General features: G+C 42.6%; 1 pseudogene; it reads right to left on the bottom strand.

Annotated features, from left to right (window-relative positions):
- The window catches only part of LOC109745089 (S-locus-specific glycoprotein BS29-2-like), a 51,056-nt pseudogene that overhangs the window by 12,266 nt on the left and 15,891 nt on the right, over positions 1 to 22,899 (bottom strand).

The following is a 22,899-nucleotide window of genomic DNA, read 5'->3' as shown; positions in this document are numbered from 1 at the left end:
CACTTTCCACGCATTTATCTGCAATTTTCCTAATGTGTTATCTATCGGTTTTACTCTTATTATTTCCAAGTGCATGTTTAGTGTCATGGCACATAAATTTCCCATATAAAAATACAATATGAAAATATTTTTTATATTTTCATTGTTGAGAACTTTGAAGTGGTAGACATGAACTTTTTCAAAAATTTATGGGGATTGAATTAGTTCATCCTATATCATAAATTATTGTGTCAATTTATGTATGTTCATTCTGGACAACAAGCACACACTATTACTGTTTATCTTCATTGTATTTCTACAATACCCAATTATTAACAAATTGACAAAGTTGTATATTTTGTAAACTACTCAACATGCATTAAAAAAATATTGTGTTGAACTTCTTAATAGAAATTTTCAAGATGCTACAGAATAAATTTTTTAATACACAGTGAACTTTAAAAAAATACACATTGCCAATTTTTAAATGCAATATGAACATTTTTCAAAAACACTTGTTAATTTTTTAATACATTTGAAACATTTCCCAAAAACACGTTGAACATTTTTCAAATGCGCCAACACTTTTCTTTAAGTTTATGGCAGTTGTTATTTTTCTTACATTTCTTTTTTCATGATAAAAATAATATGAAAAATAAAAATGAAGAACTTGAAAAAGTAAAATAAAACTTGTGAGGGTCCATAAAAGCACCATATATAAATGAAAGTCACTTGAAGAGGTACGTAGCAACCAAAGCGGACTTTTGGAGCACGGTAGCTAATGACCATGCTTTTTCTGAAAGGCTAAAACTTGGAACCTAAAAGTTTCAAAAAGAGTTGTTTGTTTTGACACAAAAACGTAATCTGCTCTAAGTGACTTTCAAGTTTCGTTCAAAATTATGGTATATTATACCCTGCAAAGAAAGACAAAAATCCGGCAAAAAAAAAAACAAGCTGATTTTTCAATGTATTTGTCTTTTTTATCTCTCACGTACAAACATAGATTTTGATGAAAATTCATACAGATATATTCCACTTCTATGTGTGCATGTACAAAAAAAACAATTTTTTAGCTTTAAATATTCTTTTCTTTGAACTTCAAAAAAAAGGACACAATGTTCACATGCTTCAAAATTACTTTTCACATAGCAATGCAGTATATGGAGTTCGACCACGTCAATATCTACTGAGCAAGAATATGGCATCGTGACCAACCCATGAGTGCAATTCAATCCACAATCACGAGTAACACATTTTTTTAATTTGTGGGGTTTTCCTACATGATTAAATAAAATATGAGGTTTTAAGAAAAATCCTCATACATGGGCCAGTCAGCACCTTTCCAACTCTGGCACTGCCAGGCTGGCACGCCGCCCAGGCTGGACGTACGTCCAAGTACGGGATGAAGACACCGTCTCATTTTCTGAAAAAATACACCAACAGGAATCGAACCCTGCACCTGCAGACACACTTCTTCTGACGAGAGGAATCGAACCCTGCACCTGCAGACACACTTCTGAGTTTGACAGTACCTGTTAACCATCTCAGCCAACCGCATGTGGCAAAATTTTGTGTTTTGACCCTTTTCACGTATAAAATCAGGATCTGACCTCGGTTTGAATTTTTTTCAACATTTGACCCTTTTGGCTACCGCCGGAACCTTTAGCGGTAGATATGTACAGGCTACCGCCGTCCTCCCTGGCGGTAGGTTGCTTTGACGGCCGTCTGGCCGTTAACGGGGTCTGACATGGCAAAGGGACCTACCGCCGCACCCCTCGGCGGTAGGCTCCAACACCCTACCGCCGAGGTCTCTGGCGGTTGGGTCCTGGAGATAAGGTTTGGTGGGGTCCACTCACCACCCACCCACTCCACTCATCTTCTTCCTCCCCGAGCTCACACTCTCTCCCCCTTTTCTCCCCCACCCAAGCACCCACTAGATCCCCCTCCATTGCTTGAGATTTGTCCCGTGGATCGAGGCCATTTGCATCGCCCAAGGTACCTCCCCCATCCCCCCTTGATTTGGTTGGTTCAAATCATCTAGTTTTGTTGGAATCAACTAGTTTTGCAACCCCCCTAGTTCTTCCTCTAGTTTATCATTTATTGTGCATTTATGGCACATTTATGGGGCATTTATGGTGTATTTATGGTTGATCTAAGTAATATGTGTCACTCTTTGTTGTGGCAAGCTAGCTTAAGTGTTAGGGTTAGGGGTTTAGTTAGGTTAGGGTTAGAGTTAGGGTTAGTGCTATGATTAAGGTATACTAGTTGTTAGATTCAAAATCTTATATTTTAGATAGTTCATCCATATGAAATGACCGGTCCATGGATGACTCAATTTTGTTCCATTGTTTTTAGACGGATAAACTAGTGAATGTGCATTATTTGGACAAGGCGGCTTTCATGGATGGAAATGCCGACAAAGGGGAGGAGGCCATGGTTTTTGACACAAGCCCGAGCTATGATGATATTGTCGTGGAAGTGAGAAACGTCCTCAATTGGATTAATCCAAGTGATGGTGTGAAGCTTATTGGACGGTATGATGTGGGAGTCGGAGTAAGATCCCGATTAAAGAGTATGCCCATCACCTCTCAATTGCATTGGGATGTGTATAAGGAGAAAGTTGAGGGATCACAAGACAAGTCACTTGAGTTATTTGCCACAAGACAAGTAAAGGTTGAAGTTCCTCGACCACTACTTGACTTGAACCGGAATGTGTCCTCCCCAATACATGATGCTGTCGTGGCGTATGATCACAATGTGGCTAGCCAACCACCAAGTAGCCAACCAAATGAAGAGGACATCAATGCTAGAGAAATAGTTCTTGTAGGTGATGATCATGTTGGAGATGAGGCCGTTGCTCATGTTGATGAACATGCAAATGTTCATGTTGATGAAGATGCCATTGCTCATGTTGATGGAGATGCTATTGCTCAAGATGATGTGTATGCGGAAGAAGAAGAAGAGATTCATTACAATCCCATTGGTGACTTGGATGTCATTGTGCATCAACAAGACATGGACCGAAACCTACCTTATAGCCGTATGTGTAGGTATGAGTCGGATGATGAGGGTCCACCGGAAGAATTGGATGAGGATGGATTCACGCCGCAAGAAAATCAAATTTACAAGAAGGTCAATGGCAAGGAAAGAGGACCCTCTTTGTTTCGTGATCTTAGCCTTGCCGACAAGGCCGTTGTTGATGGTGGCATGAGGTTGGGCTTGATGGAACCATCGCCTTGCTCGAGGATGGGTGATCCAAGCCCACCGGGTGAGGACGAGAATGCTCATTTGAAGAAAGGGATCAAGTTTGGTTGTTTGCAAGAGTTGAAGATATGGTTGAGTGACTATGCCATTCAGAACCATAGGCCGTTGGTTGTTGGTCATTCCAACAAAAAATTGCGCTAGACAATCAAATGTGACAAAGAAGGTTGCCCATGGAAGGTCCGTGGAAGAAAGATCAAGGAAACCGGGCAATGGGAGTTGAAGAGTTGTGTGGCCACCCACAAGTGCATACCGCCGGAGAAAGCGGACCGAAGCAAGGGACACCGCCAACTCACATCTGAGTATTTAGGCTATAAATTGTTGAATGAGATATCCCATGATCCAACCGTGAAGGTGAAGTTCCTCATGAGTTCGGTCTTCGAAAGATTCGGGTACCCGGTCAAGTATGGAAAGGCATGGATGGCGAAGGCAAATGCTATAAGGATGTTGCATGGTGATTATGTCGCCACGTACAACATTCTTCCGAGAATGTTGGGAGCCATTGCTCATCGGAACCCGGGCATGCGCCATAGGGTCGAGTCAATCGAGGGAGTGTTTCATCGAGCTTTTTGGAGCTTTGGGCAATGCATCGATGCATTTAGGCATTGCTGCCCCGTGTTGTCAATTGATGGCACGTTCTTGACCGGAAAGTACAAGGGCACGTTGATGGTAGCAATGGCCCACTCGTCCAATGACAATGTGTTGCCGGTGGCATTTGCGTTGGTGCCTTCGGAGCACGATGATAATTGGCAGTGGTTTATGGATCATGTGAGGACGAAGGTGATTGGCCCCAAAAGAGAGGTGTGCATCATATCGGATCGCCATCATGGGATTCTCAAAGCAATAGAACTTGACATTCCACGCTATCCAAAGCTCCAACACCGTTGGTGCATGAGGCATTTCGTGGCAAACTTTTACCGTGCATGCAAGAGTAAGGAGTTTTGCAAAGATCTTACCCATGTTTGTGTGGCATTCAACACCGACACATTCCAAAGCCGCTATGATAAGCTATTCAAGGCGTTGGAGAAGAACAAAGGAGGGAGAGAATTCTTGACAAGGAATTTTCCAGAGAAGCATAAGTGGTCACGTGCTTACGACGAAGGAGGTTTCCGATACGGAGACATGACAAGTAACATGGTGGAATGCTTCAACAATGTGCTCAAGGGTGTCCGTTCTTTGCCGGTCACTGCAATAGTGAAATATACCTTCTTCAAGCTCAACGAGTATTTTCTGAGGCATTCCGAAGAGACGGCTAAATGGATAGGTGAGAAAATGGAATTTCCCTTCAAAGTTGAGGATTGGTTGAAGCATCAAGCGCGCAAGTCTTGGCGTCAACAAATCATTAGTTTCAATGAGAAAGAACAAATCTACCAAGTCGATGAGCCGGGTGGCACAACAAGGGACGGCATGACATACGGTGGAGTAGCATATGAGGTGCGCCTCAAGACCCGGTGGTGTCAGTGCGAGAGACCTCACAAGTATCATTGGCCTTGCTCGCATGTGATGACCGCCGCAAGGTTCAGAAACTTGAAAGTATCCGACGGTACCACCTTGCGGTTGCATGAGTTCACATTGGAACGAACGAGGTTGACCTGGGCTCCTAGGTTTCATCCCTTCCTAGATCAGTCACAGTGGCCTGAGTATCATGGGCCACACATCGTCCCCGACCCCGAACTCATGGTGCCTACAAAGGGAAGAAGAAGAAAGAAGAGGTTTAGGGGTGACATGGATGACCTAGCTGGATACACCGGAATGAAACAATTTGGTAGCGGCCATTTCATGGAGGCACCGGGCATCAACAGTTGTGGTAAATGTGACGAGCCGGGACACAATGTTAGGAAATGCACCAAAAAGCCACGGACCAATGCCAACACTCCGGATCCTAGTCAAAGTGGTGCCCGAAGAGGAGGTACCGGTGGCACACGAGGAGGTAGGAGTGGTAGTGGACGAGGAGGCAGGAGTGGTGCACGTGGAGGACAGACGAATCTTGGCGGTAGTGGACGAGGAGACAGTATTAGAGGGCGCGGGGGACGATCTCGGGTACCGGTGGCCGTGGTCGTAGGACGAGAAGGGTTGATAGAGGAAGGCCTATTGACATCTTGCTTAACCCAGATGGTTGAAATAAGGTGAATGGTACTTGTTATTTGGTCTTGTTTATTTGTTTTTTTGCATACATACATGTTATTTGACTTTACTAACTACCAAATTTGTCTTTATAGGCATGGCTTCTTCCGGTTCCGTGACGAGGCCACCGTGTGCTAACCGCGAGGATATGCCGGACAAGTGGACAGACGCCGAGTTGGATAAGGTGAAGGACAAAGATATGAGAACTCCAACATGTTGGTGTGGAGATGTTTGCAAAGTTAAGGTATCCACCGACCGCAAGAAATCATGGACAGAAGGAAGAAGATATTTTGTTTGTCCCAACTATGCCTACGATCGTCCTCGTCCAGCTCACGCCTATGATGTACCGCCGGTAAGTTGTTCAAGTTCAAACATGTCATCAACTGATAACCAACAAGTATAGGGGATCGCAACAGTTTTCGAGGGTAGAGTATTCAACCCAAATTTATTGATTCGACACAAGGGGAGCCAAAGAATATTCTCAAGTATTAGCAGTTGAGTTGTCAATTCAACCACACCTAGATAACTTAGTATCTGCAGCAAAGTATTTAGTAGCAAAGTAATATGATAGTAGTGGTAACGGAAAAGTAAATAAGCGAAGAACAATATGTGAAAAGCTCGTAGGCATTGGATCGGTGATGGAGAATTATGCCGGATGTGGTTCATCATGTAACAATCAAAACATAGGGTGACACAGAACTAGCTCCAATTCATCAATGTAATGTAGGCATGTATTCCGAATATAGTCATACGTGCTTATGGAAAAGAACTTGCATGACATCTTTTGTCCTACCCTCCCGTGGCAGCGGGGTCCTAATGGAAACTAAGGGATATTAAGGCCTCCTTTTAATAGAGTACCGGAACAAAGCATTAACACATAGTGAATACATGAACTCCTCAAACTATGGTCATCACCCGGAGTGGTCCCGATTATTGTCACTTCGGGGTTGCCGGATCAGAACACATAGTAGGTGACTATAGACTTGCAAGATAGGATCAAGAACTCACATATATTCATGAAAACATAATAGGTTCAGATCTGAAATCATGGCACTCGGGCCCTAGTGACAAGCATTAAGCATAGCAAAGTCACAGCAACATCAATCTCAGAACATAGTGGATACTAGGGATCAAACCCTAAGAAACCTAACTCGATTACATGATAGATCTCATCCAACCCATCACCGTCCAGCAAGACTATGATGGAATTACTCACACACGGCGGTGAGCATCATGAAATTGGTGATGGAGGATGGTTGATGATGACGACGGCGACGGATTCCCCTCTCCGGAGCCCTGAACGGACTCCAGATCAGCCCTCCCGAGAGGTTTTAGGGCTTGGCGGCGGCTCCGTATCGTAAAACGCGATGAATCCTTCTCCCTTATTTTTTTCTCCCCGAAAGTGAATATATGGAGTTGGAGTTGAGGTCGGTGGAGCGTCAGGGGGGCCACGAGGTAGGGGGCGCGCCCTAGGGGGGCAGGCACGCCCTCCACCCTCGTGGACAGGGTGTGGGCCCCCTGACGTGGATTTTTCTTCCGGTATTTTTCTTATTTTCCAAATAGATGTTCCATGGAGTTTCAGGTCATTCCGAGAACTTTTGTTTCTGCACATAAATAACACCATGGAAAGTCTGCTGAAAACAGCGTCAGTCCGAGTTAGTTCCATTCAAATCATGCAAGTTAGAGTCCAAAACAAGGGCAAAAGTGTTTGGAAAAGTAGATACTACGGAGACGTATCAACTCCCCCAAGCTTAAACCTTTGCTTGTCCTCAAGCAATTCAGTTGATAAACTGAAAGTGATAAAAAAACTTTTACAAACTCTGTTTGCTCTTGTTGTTGTAAATATGTAAAGCCAACATTCAAGTTTTCAGCAAAGATTATGACTAACCACATTTGCAATAACTCTTAAGTCTCATGTTTACTCATATCAATGGCATAATCAACTAGCGAGCGATAATAATAAATCTCGGATGACAACACTTTCTCAAAACAATCATGATATGATATAATAAGATGGTATCTCGCTAGCCCTTTCTGAGACCGCAAAACATAAATGCAGAGCACCTTTAAAGATCAAGGACTGACTAGACATTGTAATTCATGGTAAAAGAGATCCAGTCATAGTCATACCCAATATAAATTAATAGTAATGGATGCAAATGACAGCAACGCTCTCCAGCTAGTACTTTTAATAAGAGGGTGATGACTCAACATAAAAGTAAATAGATAGGCCCTTCACAGAGGGAAGCAGGGATTTGTAGAGGTGCCGGAGCTCGGTTTTGAAATAGAGATAAATAATATTTTGAGCGGCATACTTTCATTATCAACATAACAACCAAGAGATGGCGATATCTTCCATGCTACGCACATTATAGGCGGTTCCCAAACAGAATGGTAAAGTTTATACTCCCCCTCCACCAACAAGCATCAATCCATGGCTTGCTCGAAACAACGAGTGCCTCCAACTAACAACAGTCCCAGGGGGAGTTTTGTTTGCAATTATTTTGATTTAGTTTGCATAAAGCATGGGACTGGGCATCCCGGTGACCAGCCATTTTCTCGTGAATGAGGAGCGGAGTCCACTCCTCTTGAGAATAACCCGCCTAGCATGGAAGATACGGACAGCCCTAGTTGATACATAAGCTATTCGAGCATACAAAACAGAATGTTTATTTGAAGGTTTAGAGTTTGGCACATACAAATTTACTTTGAACGGCAGGTAGATACCGCATATAGGAAGGTATAGTGGACTCATATGGAATAACTTTGGGGTTTAAGGGATGGATGCACAAGCAGTATTCCCGCTTAGTACAAGTGAAGGCTAGCAAAAGACTGGGAAGCGACCAACTAGAGAGCGACAACAGTCATGAACATGCATTAAAATTAATAGACATTGAGTACGAGCATGAGTAGGATATAATCCACCACGAACATAAATATCGTGAAGGCTATGTTGATTTGTTTCAACTACATGTGTGAACATGTGCCAAGTCAAGTCACTTAAATCATTCAAAGGAGGATACCACCCCACCATACCACATCACAACCATTTTAATAGCATGTTGGCACGCAAGGTAAACCATTATAACTCATAGCTAATCAAGCATGGCATAAGCAACTATGATCTCTAATTGTCATTGCAAACATGTTTATTCATAATAGGCTGAATCGGGAACGATGAACTCATCATATTTACAAAAACAAGAGAGGTCGAGTTCATACCAGCTTCTCCCATCTTAGTCAGTCCATCATATATCGTCATAATTGCCTTTCACTTAAACGACCGAACGATGTGAAAATAATAAGAGTGCACGTGCATTGGACTAAGCTGGAATCTGCATTCAATAAACAGGAGAAGACAAGGCAATATGGGCTCTTGGTTAAATCAAAAATAATGCATATAAGAGCCACTTCAACAATTTTAATTATGGTCTTCTCCTAACAACCCCCAAATAAAAGAAAAGAAATAAAACTATTTACACGGGAAAGCTCCCAACAAGCAAAAGAAGAACATGAAATCTTTTTGGGTTTTCTTTTTAATTATTACTACTACAGCAAGAAAAATAAACTAACTAAAAGCTACAACTAATTTTTTTGGTTTTTCTTAAGGTTTAACAAACCCACAAGAAGAAAGCAAGAAAAAGAAAATAAACTAGCATGGATAGTACAATGAAAAAGTATGAGCACCGACATCTAGCAATGAGTGTGTGAACATAAATGTAATGTCGGTGAGAGATACATACTCCCCCAAGCTTAGGCTTTTGGCCTAAGTTGGTTTATTGCCACGGATGGCCTGGCGGATATCCATAGTTGTAGCCGGGGTCGTACTGAGATGAAGAAGACTCTGACTGCCACTGGTTGGCAATCATATCCGGATCCCACTGGTAGTTAGACTGTCGTGTAGGTTCAAATTGTGGTTCCGGTTCCGTGGCTGGTGTAGGGTTCCCGTAGGCATGAATGGCCGCCAACCGAACGAGATAAGGACCTTCGGATAAATTAAACAAGGAGGGAGCAGGCAAGGTAATAGTCTCAGGGTGAAAGAACAATTTGTATTTAAGCGCTCCTTCCCTATTCTTAACAATAAAGTCATGCGCTACCATACTCTTATAATCTAAATAAGCATTGGGCAGCAATTTTTCTTCTTTTTCATAGTGCCTAATAGGTATGTTATAATGTGCAGCAAGGCGTGAAGCATAAATACCTCCAAAGATGGGGCCCTTTGTACGGTTCAGACTTAACCGTTTAGCAATAATACCACCCAAACTAACAGTGTTATCGCAGAATAAACCATGGAACAAAATGATAATATCAGGAACACTAAGGTTTCCACAGTTTCCGCGACCAATTAAGCAACGACTAGCAAATATGGCAAAGTAGCGTAAAACAGGAAAATGTATGCTAGTGATTCTAGTATCGGAAACCTTCCTAGTTTCCCCCACACTGATAGTTGAAGGAAATATGCCCTAGAGCCAATAATAAAGTTATTATTTATTTCCTTATATCATGATAAATGTTTATAATTCATGCTAGAATTGTATTAACCGGAAACATAATACTTGTGTGAATACATAGACAAACAAAGTGTCACTAGTATGCCTCTACTTGACTAGCTCGTTGATCAAAGATGGTTATGTTTCCTAGCCATTGACATGAGTTGTCATTTGATTAACGGGATCACATCATTAGGAGAATGATGTGATTGACTTGACCCATTCCGTTAGCTTAGCACACGATCGTTTAGTATTCTGCTATTGCTTTCTTCATGACTTATACATGTTCCTATGACTATGAGATTATGCAACTCCCCTTTATCGGAGGAATACTTCGTGTGCTACCAAACGTCACAACGTAACTGGGTGATTATAAAGGTGCTCTACAGGTGTCTCCAAAGGTACTTGTTGGGTTGGCTTATTTCAAGATTAGGATTTGTCACTCCGATTGTCAGAGAGGTATCTCTGGGCCCACTCGGTAATGCACATCACTATAAGCCTTGGAAGCCTTGTAACTAATGAGTTAGTTGCAGGATGATGTATTACGGAACGACTAAAGAGACTTGCCGGTAACGAGATTGAACTAGGTATTGAGATACCGACGATCGAATCTCGGGCAAGTAACATACCGATGACAAAGGGAACAACGTATGTTGTTATGCGGTCTGACCGATAAAGATCTTCGTAGAATATGTGGGAGCCAATATGAGCATCCAGGTTCCGCGATTGGTTATTGACCGGAGACGTGTCTCGGTCATGTCTACATAGTTCTCGAACCCGTAGGGTCCGCACGCTTAAAGTTTCGATGATAGTTATATTATGAGTTTATGAGTTTTGATGTACCGAAGGTTGTTCGGAGTCCCGGATGTGATCACGGACATAGCAAGGAGTCTCGAAATGGTCGATACATGAAGATTGATATATTGGATGACTATATTCGGACACCGAAATGGTTCCGGGGGTTATCGGATATATACCGGAGTACCGGGGGGGGGGGGGGTTACCGGAACCCCCCGGAGGCTATTGGGCCTCATGGGCCCAATTGGTGGAAGAGGAGAGGCGGCCAAGGGGCAGCCGCGCGCCCCTCCCCCCCCACTCCAAGTCCGAATTGGACAAGGAGTAGGGGCGGCGCCCCCCCTTTCCTTTCCCCCTCTCTCCTCCCTCTCTTCTCCTAGTCCAACAAGGAAAAGGGAGGGAGTCCTACTCCCGGTGGGAGTAGGACTCCTCCTGGCGCGCCCCTCCTGGCCGGCCGCACCTGCCCCCCTTGCTCCTTTATATACGGGGGCAGGGGGGCACCCTAGAGACACAACAATTGATTTGATCTTTTAGCCGTGTGCGGTGCCCCCCTCCACCATAGTCCACCTCGATAATACTGTAGCGGTGCTTAGGCGAAGCCCTGCGTCGGTAGAACATCATCATCGTCACCACGCCGTCGTGCTAACGAAACTCTCCCTCAACACTCGGCTGGATCGGAGTTCGAGGGACGTCATCGGGCTGAACGTGTGCTGAACTCGGAGGTGCCATGCGTTCGGTACTTGATCGGTCGGATCATGAAGACGTACGACTACATCAACCGCGTTGTGCTAACGCTTCCGCTTTCGGTCTACGAGGGTACGTGGACAACACTCTCCCCTTTCGTTGCTATGCATCACCATGATCTTGCGTGTGCGTAGGAAATTTTTTGAAATTACTACGTTCCCCAACAGTGGCATCCGAGCCTGGTTTTATGCGTTGATGTTATATGCATGAGTAGAACACAAGTGAGTTGTGGGCGATATAAGTCATACTGCTTGCCAGCTTGTCATACTTTGGTTCGGCCGTATTGCTGGATGAAGCGGCCCGGACCGACATTACGCGTACGCCTATGCGAGACTGGTTCTACCGACGTGCTTTGCACATAGGTGGTTGGCGGGTGTCAGTTTCTCCAACTTTAGTTGAACCGAGTGTGGCTACGCCCGGTCCTTGCGAAGGTTAAAACAGCACCAACTTGACAAACTATCATTGTGGTTTTGATGCGTAGGTAAGAACGGTTCTTGCTAAGCCCGTAGCAGCCACGTAAAATTTGCAACAGCAAAGTAGAGGACGTCTAACTTGTTTTTGCAGGGCATGTTGTGATGTGATATGGTCAAGACATGATGCTAAAGTTTATTGTATGAGATGATCATGTTTTGTAACCGAGTTATCGGCAACTGGCAGGAGCCATATGGTTGTCGCTTTATTGTATGCAATGCAATCGCCCTGTAATGCTTTACTTTATCAGTAGCGGTAGCGATAGTCATAGAAGCATAAGATTGGTGGGACGACAACGATGCTACGATGGAGATCAAGGTGTCGCGCCGGTGACGATGGTGATCATGACGGTGCTTCGGAGATGGAGATCACAAGCACAAGATGATGATGGCCATATCATAACACTTATATTGATTGCATGTGATGTTTATCTCTTATGCATCTTGTCTTGCTTTGATTGACGGTAGCATTATAAGATGATCCCTCACTAAATTATCAAAGTATAAGTGTTCTCCCTGAGTATGCACCGTTGCGAAAGTTCTTCGTGCTGAGACACCACGTGATGATCGGGTGTGATAGGCTCTACGTTCAAATATAACGGGTGCAAAACAGTTGCCCACGCGGAATACTCAGGTTAAGCTTGACGAGCCTAGCATATAACAGATATGGCCTCGGAACACGGAGACCGAAAGGTCGAGCATGAATTATATAGTAGATATGATCAACATAGTGATGTTCACCATTGAAACTACTCCATCTCACGTGATGATCGGACATGGTTTAGTTGATTTGGATCATGTGATCACTTAGAGGATTAGAGGGATGTCTATCTAAGTGGGAGTTCTTAAGTAATATGATTAATTGAACTTTAATTTATCATGAACTTAGTCCTGGTAGTATTAGCATATCTATGTTGTAGATCAATAGCTCGCATTGTTGCTTCCCTATGTTTTATGTATGTTCCTAGAGAAAACTAAGTTGAAAGATGATAGTAGCAATGATGCGGACTGGGTCCGTGATCTGAGGTTTATCCTCATTGCTGCACAGAAGAATTATGTCCTTGATGCACCGCTAGGTGACAGACCTATTGCAGGAGCTAATGCAGACGTTATGAACGTTTGGCTAGCTCAATATGATGACTACTTGATAGTTTAGTGCACCATGCTTAACGTCTTAGAATCGGGACTTCAAAGACGTTTTGAACGTCATGGACCATATGAGATGTTCCAGGAGTTGAAGTTAATATTTCAAGCAAATACCCGAGTTGAGAGATATGAAGTCTCCAACAAATTCTATAGCTAAAAGATGGAGGAGAATAGCTCAAGCAGTAAGCATGTGCTCAGATTGTCTGGGTACTACAATCGCTTGAATCAAGTGGGAGTTAATCTTCCAGATAAGATAGTGATTGGCAGAATTCTCTAGTCACCATCACCAAGTTAGTAGAACTTCGTGATGAACTATAATATGCAAGGGATAACGAAAACAATTCCCAAGCTCTTCGTGATGCTGAAATCGACGAAGGTAGAAATCAAGAAAAACATCAAGTGTTGATGGTTGACGAGACCACTAGTTTCAAGAAAACGACAAAGGGAAGAAGGGGAACTTCAAGAAGAACGGCAAGCAAGTTGCTGCTCAAGTGAAGAAGCCCAAGTCTGGTCCTAAGCCTGAGACTAAGTGCTTCTACTTCAAAGGGACTGGTCACTGGAAGCGGAACTGCCCCAAGTATTTGGCGGATATGAAGGATGGCAAAGTGAACAAAGGTATATTTGATATACAGATTATTGATGTGTATTTTACTAGTGTTCGTAGCAACCCCTCGGTATTTGATACTGGTTCAGTTACTAAGAGTAGTAACTCGAAACAGGAGTTGCAGAATGAACAGAGACTAGTTAAGGGTGAAGTGACGATGTGTGTTGGAAGTGGTTCCAAGATTGATATGATCATCATCGCACGCTCCCTACACTTTCGGGATTAGTGTTGAACCTAAATAAGTGTTATTTGGTGTTTGCGTTGAGCATGAATATGATTTGATCATGTTTATTGCAATATGGTTATTCATTTAAGTTAGAGAGTAATTGTTGTTCTATTTACATGAATAAAACCTTCTATGGTCATACACCCAATGAAAATGGTTTGTTGGATCTCGATCGTAGTGATACACATATTCATAATATTGAAGCCAAAAGATGCAAAGTTAATAATGATAGTGCAACTTATTTGTGGCACTGCCGTTTAGGTCATATTGGTGTAAAGCGCATGAAGAAACTCCATGCTGATGGGATTTTAGAATCACTTGATGCTTGCGAACCATGCCTCTTGGGCAAGATGACTAAAACGCCGTTCTCCGGAACAATGGAGAGAGCAACAGATTTGTTGGAAATCATATATACAGATGTATGTGGTCCGATGAATATTGAGGCTCGTGGCGGATATCGTTATTTTCTCACCTTCACAGATGATTTGAGCAGATATGGGTATATCTACTTAATGAAACATAAGTCTGAAACATTTGAAAAGTTCAAAGAATTTCAGAGTGAAGTTGAAAATCATCGTAACAAGAAAATAAAGTTTCTATGATCTGATCGTGGAGGAGAATATTTGAGTTATGAGTTTGGTCTTCATTTGAAACAATGCGGAATAGTTTCGCAACTCACGCCACCCGGAACACCATAGTGTAATGGTGTGTCTGAACGTCGTAATCGTACTCAACTAGATATGGTGCGATCTATGATGTCTCTTACTGATTTACCGCTATCATTTTGGGGTTATGCTTTAGAGATGGCCGCATTCACGTTAAATAGGGCACCATCAAAATCCGTTGAGACGACACCTTATGACCTGTGGTTTGGCAAGAAACCAAATTTGTCGTTTCTTAAAGTTTGGGGCTGCGATGCTTATGTGAAAAAGCTTCAACCTGATAAGCTCGAACCCAAATCGGAGAAATGTGTCTTCATAGGATACCCAAAGGAGACTATTGGGTACACCTTCTATCATAGGTTTGAAGGCAAGACTTTTGTTGCTAAATTCGGAATTTTTCTGGAGAAGAAGTTTCTCTCGAAAGAAGTGAGTGGGAGGAAAGTAGAACTTGATGAGGTAACTGTACCTGCTCCCTTATTGGAAAGTAGTTCATCACATAAATTTGTTCCTGTGACTCCTACACCAATTAGTGAGGAAGCTAATGATGATGATCATGTAACTTCAGATCAAGTTACTACCGAACCTCGTAGGCCAACCAGAATGAAATCCGCACCAGAGTGGTACGGTAATCCAGTTCTGGAGGTCATGTTACTTGACCATGATGAACCTACGAACTATGAGGAAGCGATGATGAGCCCAGATTCCGCAAAATGGCTTGAGGCCATGAAATCTGAGATGAGATCCATGTATGAGAACAAAGTGTGGACTTTGGTTGACTTGCCCGGCGATCGGCAAGCCATAGAAAATAAATGGATCTTCAAGAGGAAGACGGACGCTGATAGTAGTGTTACTATCTACAAAGCTAGACTTGTCGGAAAAAGGTTTTTGACAAAGTTCAAGGTGTTGACTACGATGAGATTTTCTCACTTGTAGCGATGCTTAAGTCTGTCCGAATCATGTTAGCAAATTGCCACATTTTATGAAATCTGGCAAATGGATGTCGAAACTACATTCCTTAATGGACTTATTAAAGAAGAGTTGTATATGATGCAACCAGAAGGTTTTGTCAATACTAAAGGTGCTAACAAAATATGCAAGCTCCAGCAATCCATCTATGGACTGGTGCAAGCATCTCGGAGTTGGAATATACGCTTTGATAAGTTGATCAAAGCATATAGTTTTATACAAGACTTGCGGTGAAGCCTGTATTTACAAGAAAGTGAGTGGGAGCACTACATCATTTCTGATAAGTATATGTGAATGACATATTGTTGATCGGAAATAATGTAGAATTGTTCTGCAAAGCATAAAGGAGTGTTTGAAAGGAGTTTTTCAAAGAAAGACCTCGGTGAAGCTGCTTACATATTGAGCATCAAGATTTATAGAGATAAATCAAGACGCTTGATAAGTTTTTTCAATGAGTACATACCTTGACAAGATTTTGAAGTAGTTCAAAATGGAACAGTCAAAGAAAGAGTTCTTGCCTATATAGCAAAGTATAAAGTTGAGTAAAGACTCAAAACCTGACCACAGCAGAAAATAGAAAAGAGAATGAAAGTCATTTCGTATGCCTCAGTCATAGGTTCTATAAAGTATGCTATGCTGTGTACCAGACCTATTGTGTACCTCACCATGATTTTGGCAAGAGGGTACAATAGTGATCTAGGAGTAGATCACTGGACAACGGTCAAAATTATCCTTAGTGGAATAAGGAAATATTTCTCGGTTATGGAGGTGATAAAAGGTTCGCCGTAAAGAGTTACGTTGATGCAAGTTTTGACACAGATCTGGATGACTCTAAGTCTCGATCTAGATACATATTTAAAGTGGGAGAAATTAGCTAGAGTAGCTCCGTGCAGAGCATTGTTGACATAGAAATTTGCAAAATACATACGGATCTGAATGTGGCAGACCCATTGACTAAATTTCTCTCACAAGCAAAACATGATCACACCTTAGTAATCTTGGTTGTTAATCACATAGCGCTGTGAACTAGATTATTGACTTGTAAACCTTTTGGGTGTTGGTCACATAACGATGTGAACTATGGGTGTTAATCACATGGTGATGTGAACTATTGGTGTTAAATCACATGGCGATGTGAACTAGATTATTGACTCTAGTGCAAGTGGGAGACTCAAGGAAATATGCCGTAGAGGCAATAATAAAGTTATTATTTATTTCCTTATATCATGATAAATGTTTATTATTCATGCTAGAATTGTATTAACCGGAAACATAATACTTGTGTGAATACGTAGACAAACAAAGTGTCACTAGTATGCCTCTACTTGACTAGCTCGTTGATCAAAGATGGTTATGTTTCCTAGCCATTGACATGAGTTGTCATTTGATTAACGGGATCACATCATTAGGAGAATGATGTGATTGACTTGACCCATTCCGTTAGCTTAGCACATGATCGTTTAGTATTCTGCTATTGCTTTCTTCATGACTTATACATGTTCCTATGACTATGAGATTATGCAACTCCCGTTTACCGGAGGAACAATTTGTGTGCTACCAAACGTCACAACAAAACTGGGTGATTATAAAGGTGCTCTACAGGTGTCTCCAAAGGTACTTGTTAGGTTGGCGTATTTTGAGATTAGGATTTGTCACTCCGATTGTCGGAGAGGTATCTCTGGGCCCACTCGGTAATGCACATCACTATAAGCCTTGCAAGCATTGTAACTAATGAGTTAGTTGCAGGATGATGTATTACGGAACGAGTAAAGAGACTTGCTGGTAACGAGATTGAACTAGGTATTGAGATACCGACGATCGAATCTCGGGCAAGTAACATACCGATGACAAAGGGAACAACATATGTTGTTATGCGGTCTGACCGATAAGATCTTCGTAGAATATGTGGGAGCCAATATGAGCATCCAGGTTCGGCTATTGGTTATTGACCGGAGACGTGTCTCGGTCATGTCTACATAGTTCTCGAACCCGTAGGGTCCGCACGCTTAAAGTTTCGATGATAGTTATATTATGAGTTCATGAGTTTTGATGTACCGAAGGTTGTTCGGAGTCCCGGATGTGATCACGGACATAGCAAGGAGTCTCGAAATGGTCGATACATGAAGATTGATATATTGGATGACTATATTCGGACACCGGAATGGTTCCGGGGGTTATCGGATATATACCGGAGTACCGGAACCCCCCGGAGGCTATTGGGCCTCATGGGCCCAATTGGTGGAAGAGGAGAGGCGGCCAAGGGGCAGCCGCGCGCCCCTCCCCCCCCCAAGTCTGAATTGGACAAGGAGGGGGGGCAGCGCCCCCCCCCTTTCCTTTCCCCCTCTCTCCTTCCCTCTCCTCTCCTAGTCCAACAAGGAGAAGGGAGGGAGTCCTACTCCCGGTGGGAGTAGGACTCCTCCTCGCGCGCCCCTCCTGGCCGGCCGCACCTCCCCCCTTGCTCCTTTATATACGGGGGCAGGGGGCACCCTAGAGACACAACAATTGATTTGATCTTTTAGCCGTGTGCGGTGCTTAGGCGAAGCCCTGCGTCGCTAGAACATCATCATCGTCACCACGCCGTCGTGCTGACGAAACTCTCCCTCAACACTCGGCTGGATCGGAGTTCGAGGGACGTCATCGGGCTGAACGTGTGCTGAACTCGGAGGTGCCGTGCGTTCGGTACTTGATCGGTCGGATCGTGAAGATGTACGACTACATCAACCGCGTTGTGCTAACGCTTCCGCTTTCGGTCTACGAGGGTATGTGGACAACACTCTCCCCTCTCGTTGCTATGCATCACGATGATCATGCGTGTGCGTAGGAATTTTTTTGAAATTACTACGTTCCCCAACAATAGTGTCAATAAACCCATCCACATCTTTACGATGTGGTTCCTCTAAACTACCCTCAAAAGGTATTTTGCAAACCTTGCAAAATTCATCTAGTGGCATCTTCTTAACAACATCATATAAATGAAACTCTACTGAAGGAGGTGATTCCTTAGGAAAATAGTAGAAGTTTTGCACAAAAGTATTGGTGAGTAAGAGATACTGATTGCGTTGGTCGCGGAGGAAGTCGGTGAGGCCTGCATTCTCAGCCAATTCATAAAAATCATCATAAATCCCGGCTTCTCTCAAGAAATCATTGGAAGGCCATTCACACGGTCGGACCTCCGCGGTGCGAGGCAAATTATATTTGGGCCTCTGTGCTTCTTCACTTTGCTTTTCCTTCGAGCTTCGGCTCGATGAGCCCCTCAAAAATCTCTTCATTATTTTCTGAAAAATTCTGAAATTTTTAGTAACATCTAATAAAAGTGAACCAAACTCAATAAAATTGATAGCAACTACTCCTACAAGTGCCTAGAGCCTATATCAAGCATTAGAACTACTTGGAACCATATAAATTTGACATGCAAGCTCAAGAACATGGTCACCTAGGCAGCACAAATTTGCAATGAATAAAGCACTAGAACGAAAACTAATTGGACCAATGGAGGAGTCACATACCAAGGAACAATCTCCCCAAGCAGTTTTGTGAGAAGTGCTTTGAGCAAGGAGATCGAAAATCGCAGCAAAATGAGCTAGAACTCGTGCTTGAGCTGGATGGTGATTTTTTTGGGAGGAAGAAGAAGTGTGTGGGTGCAGGAATAAGTGGAGGGGAGCCACCATGGGCCCATGAGGCAGGGGGCGCCCAGGGGGGTAGGGCGCGCCCTCCACCCTCGTGGCCAGGTGCTTGCCCCTCCTGCTGTGTTCTCAGTGCCAGATATTCTCAAAAATTCTAGAAAAAATCATATTCCATTTTCAGGGCATTTGGAGAACTTTTATTTTCGGGGTATTTTCATATTGCACGGATAAATCAGAAAACAGACAGGAAAATACTATTTTTTACTTTATTTCATCTAAATAACAGAAAGTAGAAAGGAGGGTATAGAAGGTTGTGCCTTCTAGTTTCATCCATCTCATTCTCATCAAAAGGAATCCACTAACAAGGTTGATCAAGTCTTGTTAACAAACTCATTCCGAATAACATGAAACCGGAGAAATCTCGAATAACACTATGTTACCTCAACGGGGATATGCACATCCCCAATAATAAGAATATCATATTTCTTCTTGACAGTAGGTAGAGGAAATTCAAAACCTCCAAAAATAATCGATGGAATTTTTCCAATAGAATTGATACTGTGGACTTGAGGTTGTTTCCTCGGAAAGTGTACCATATGCTCATTACCATTAACATGAAAAGTGACATTGCCTTTGTTGCAATCAATAACAGCCCCTGCAGTATTCAAAAAAGGTCTTCCAAGAATAATAGACATACTATCGTCCTCGGGAATATCAAGAATAACAAAGTCCATTAAAATAGTAACGTTTGCAACCACAACAGGCACATCTTCACAAATACCTACAGGTATAGCAGTTGATTTATCAGCCATTTGCAAAGATATTTCAGTAGGTGTCAACTTATTCAAGTCAAGTCTACGATATAAAGAGAGAGGCATAACACTAACACCGGCTCCAAGATCACATAAAGCAGTTTTAACATAGTTTCTTTTAATGGAGCATGGTATAGTGGGTACTTCTCCAAGTTTCTTTGGTATTCCACCCTTAAAAGTGTAATTAGCAAGCATGGTGGAAATTTCAGCTTCCGGTATCTTTCTTTTATTAGTAACAATATCTTTCATATACTTAGCATAAGGATTCATTTTGAGCATATCAGTTAAACGCATACGCAAAAAGATAGGTCTAATCATTTCAGCAAAGTGCTCAAAATCCTCATCATCCTTTTTCTTGGATGGTTTGGGAGGAAAAGGCATGGGTTTCTGAACCCATGGCTCCCATTCTTTACCATGTTTCCTAGCAACAAAGTCTCTCTTATCGTAATGTTGATTCTTTGATTGTGGGTTATCAAGATCAACAGCAGGTTCAATTTCTACATCATTATCATTACTAGGTTGAGCATCATCATGAACATCATCATTAACATTATCACTAGATTCATGTTCATTACCAGATTGTGTTTCAGCATCAGAAATAGAAATATCATTTGGATTCTCAGGTGGTTCAGCAATAGGTTCACTAGAAGCATGCAAAGTCCTATCATTTTTTCTTTTTCTTCTTTTTAGAAGAACTAGGTGCCTCAATATTATTTCTCTGAGAATCTTGCTCAATTCTCCTAGGGTGGCCTTCAGGATACAAAGGTTCCTGAGTCATTTTACCAGTTCTAGTAGCCACTCTAACAGCATAATCATTTTTCTTACTATTCAATTCGTTGAGCAAATCATTTTGAGCTTTAAGTACTTGTTCTACTTGAGTGGTAACCATAGAAGCATGTTTAGTAATGAGTTTAAGTTCACCTTTAACTCTAGACATATAATCACCCAAGTGTTCAAGCGTATCGGAATTGTATTACAATTGTCTACCAAAATAAGCATTGAAGTTTTCTTGTTTGACAATAAAATTATCAAACTCTTCTAAGCATTGTCTAGCAGACTTATAGTGAGGAATAACACCTTCATCAAAGCTATATAGAGAATTTACCTTTACTACCTGTGTCGGGTTATCGAGACCATGAGTTTCTTCAATAGGTGGAGGATTGAGATCACAAGTTTCTTCAACAGGCGGTAAATTAAGACCATGTATTTCTTCAATAGGAGGTAAATTCTTAACATCTTCAGCTTTAATACCCTTTTCTTTCATAGATTTCTTTGCCTCTTGCATATCTTCAGGACTGAGAAATAGAACACCTCTTTTCTTCGGAGTTGGTTTAGGAATAGGCTCAGGAATTGGCTCAGGAGCTGGCTCAGGAAGTGTCCAATTATTTTCATTTGTCAACATATTATTCAATAGAATTTCAGCTTCATCCGGTGTTCTTTCCCTGAAAACAGAACCGGCACAACTATCCAGGTAATCTCTGGAAGCATCGGTTAGTCCATTATAGAAGATATCAAGTATTTAATTTTTCTTAAGAGGATGATCAGGCAAAGCATTAAGTAATTGGAGAAGCCTCCCCCAAGCTTGTGGGAGACTCTCTTTTTCAATTTGCACAAAATTATATATTCCCCTTAAAGCAGCTTGTTTCTTATGAGCACGGAAATATTTAGCAGAGAAGTAATAAATCATATCCTGGGGACTACGCACACAACCAGGATCAAGAGAATTAAACCATATCTTAGCATCACCCTTTAATGAGAACGGAAATATTTTAAGGATATAAAAGTAGCGAGATCTCTCATCATTAGTGAACAGGGTGGCTATATCATTTAATTTAGTAAGATGTACCACAACAGTTTCAGATTCATAGCTATGAAAAGGATCAGATTTAACCAAAGTAATTATATCAGGATCAACAGAGAATTCATAATCCTTATCAGTAACACATATAGGAGAAGTAGCAAAAGCAGGGTCAGGTTTCATTCTAGCATTAAGAGACTGCTGCTTCCATTTAGCTAATAACCTCTTGAGCTCATATCTATCTTTGCAAGCTAAAATAGCTAAAGCAGCTTCTTTTTCAAAAACATAACCCTCAGGAATAACAGGAGAGTCTTCATCATCACTTTCATCAATATTATCAGTTTCAATAATTTCTTTCTCTCTAACCCTAGCTGTTGAGGATATAGCTACTGGTGTAACCCGCCCAGGATGGGCCGAGTTACGTTGCGACAGCTCTTCATTCAGAAGCCCAAGGACAAATTAAAGATGGCGGCTTAGTAATGAGCCCAAGGCCCAGAGACGACTTAAGGCCTGTAGTGTTAAACCGCCGTTATGGCGTGACTTGTAGTGTAAGGCAAGAATAGTTAAGAGTCTGAGCCGGACATTGTTTATGAGCCGGCCAGGACTCTGAGAGCCGCTAGGCGTTAACCTCTCTATATAAAGGGACGACCCGGCGGCGGTTCAGAACAGGCAACATCAGATCGATAACCAGGCATAGCGGTTTAGCTCCCTGGTCATCGAAACCCTAAGTAATTCCACCTCAACTGGAGTAGGTTTTTACCTTCACCGTAAGGGGCCGAACCAGTATAACCCTCGTGTCCTTTTTGTCCCGTTTAACCCCTTTAAGCTTCCTAGCTGCGATGGCTCCATGACTAAGTCCTTGCACATGGACATCTGCCGTGACAATTCCACGATAGTTGGCACCCACCGTGGGGCCAGCGCACGGTGGATTTGAGTTCTTGAAGGGCAGCTTCGAAGGGCTCAAGGGATACGCTGTGGGCCGGATGACCAAGAGTCGTCATGGCAAACTCTACATCAACGACGCAGGCTGGGGCCCCGACGCCGGCTCAATCGAGTACGGGTACCGGGTCCCCTTCGGCGGAATCCACGTGTTCATTGGCAAGATCGGTGAGCCGGGCCCTGAGCCGGACGTCGGCACCGACCTCATCGAGACAGCTCAGCGTGCAAGACCCGCCCGGACTCTGCCCGCCTTGAAACGT

This window comes from Aegilops tauschii, chromosome 2 (assembly GCF_002575655.3).
Source record: "Aegilops tauschii subsp. strangulata cultivar AL8/78 chromosome 2, Aet v6.0, whole genome shotgun sequence".
In the NCBI taxonomy this organism is placed as follows: Eukaryota; Viridiplantae; Streptophyta; class Magnoliopsida; order Poales; family Poaceae; genus Aegilops; species Aegilops tauschii.
Note: the sequence above shows the minus strand (reverse complement) of the source record. Positions and strands in the feature narration are given on the sequence as shown.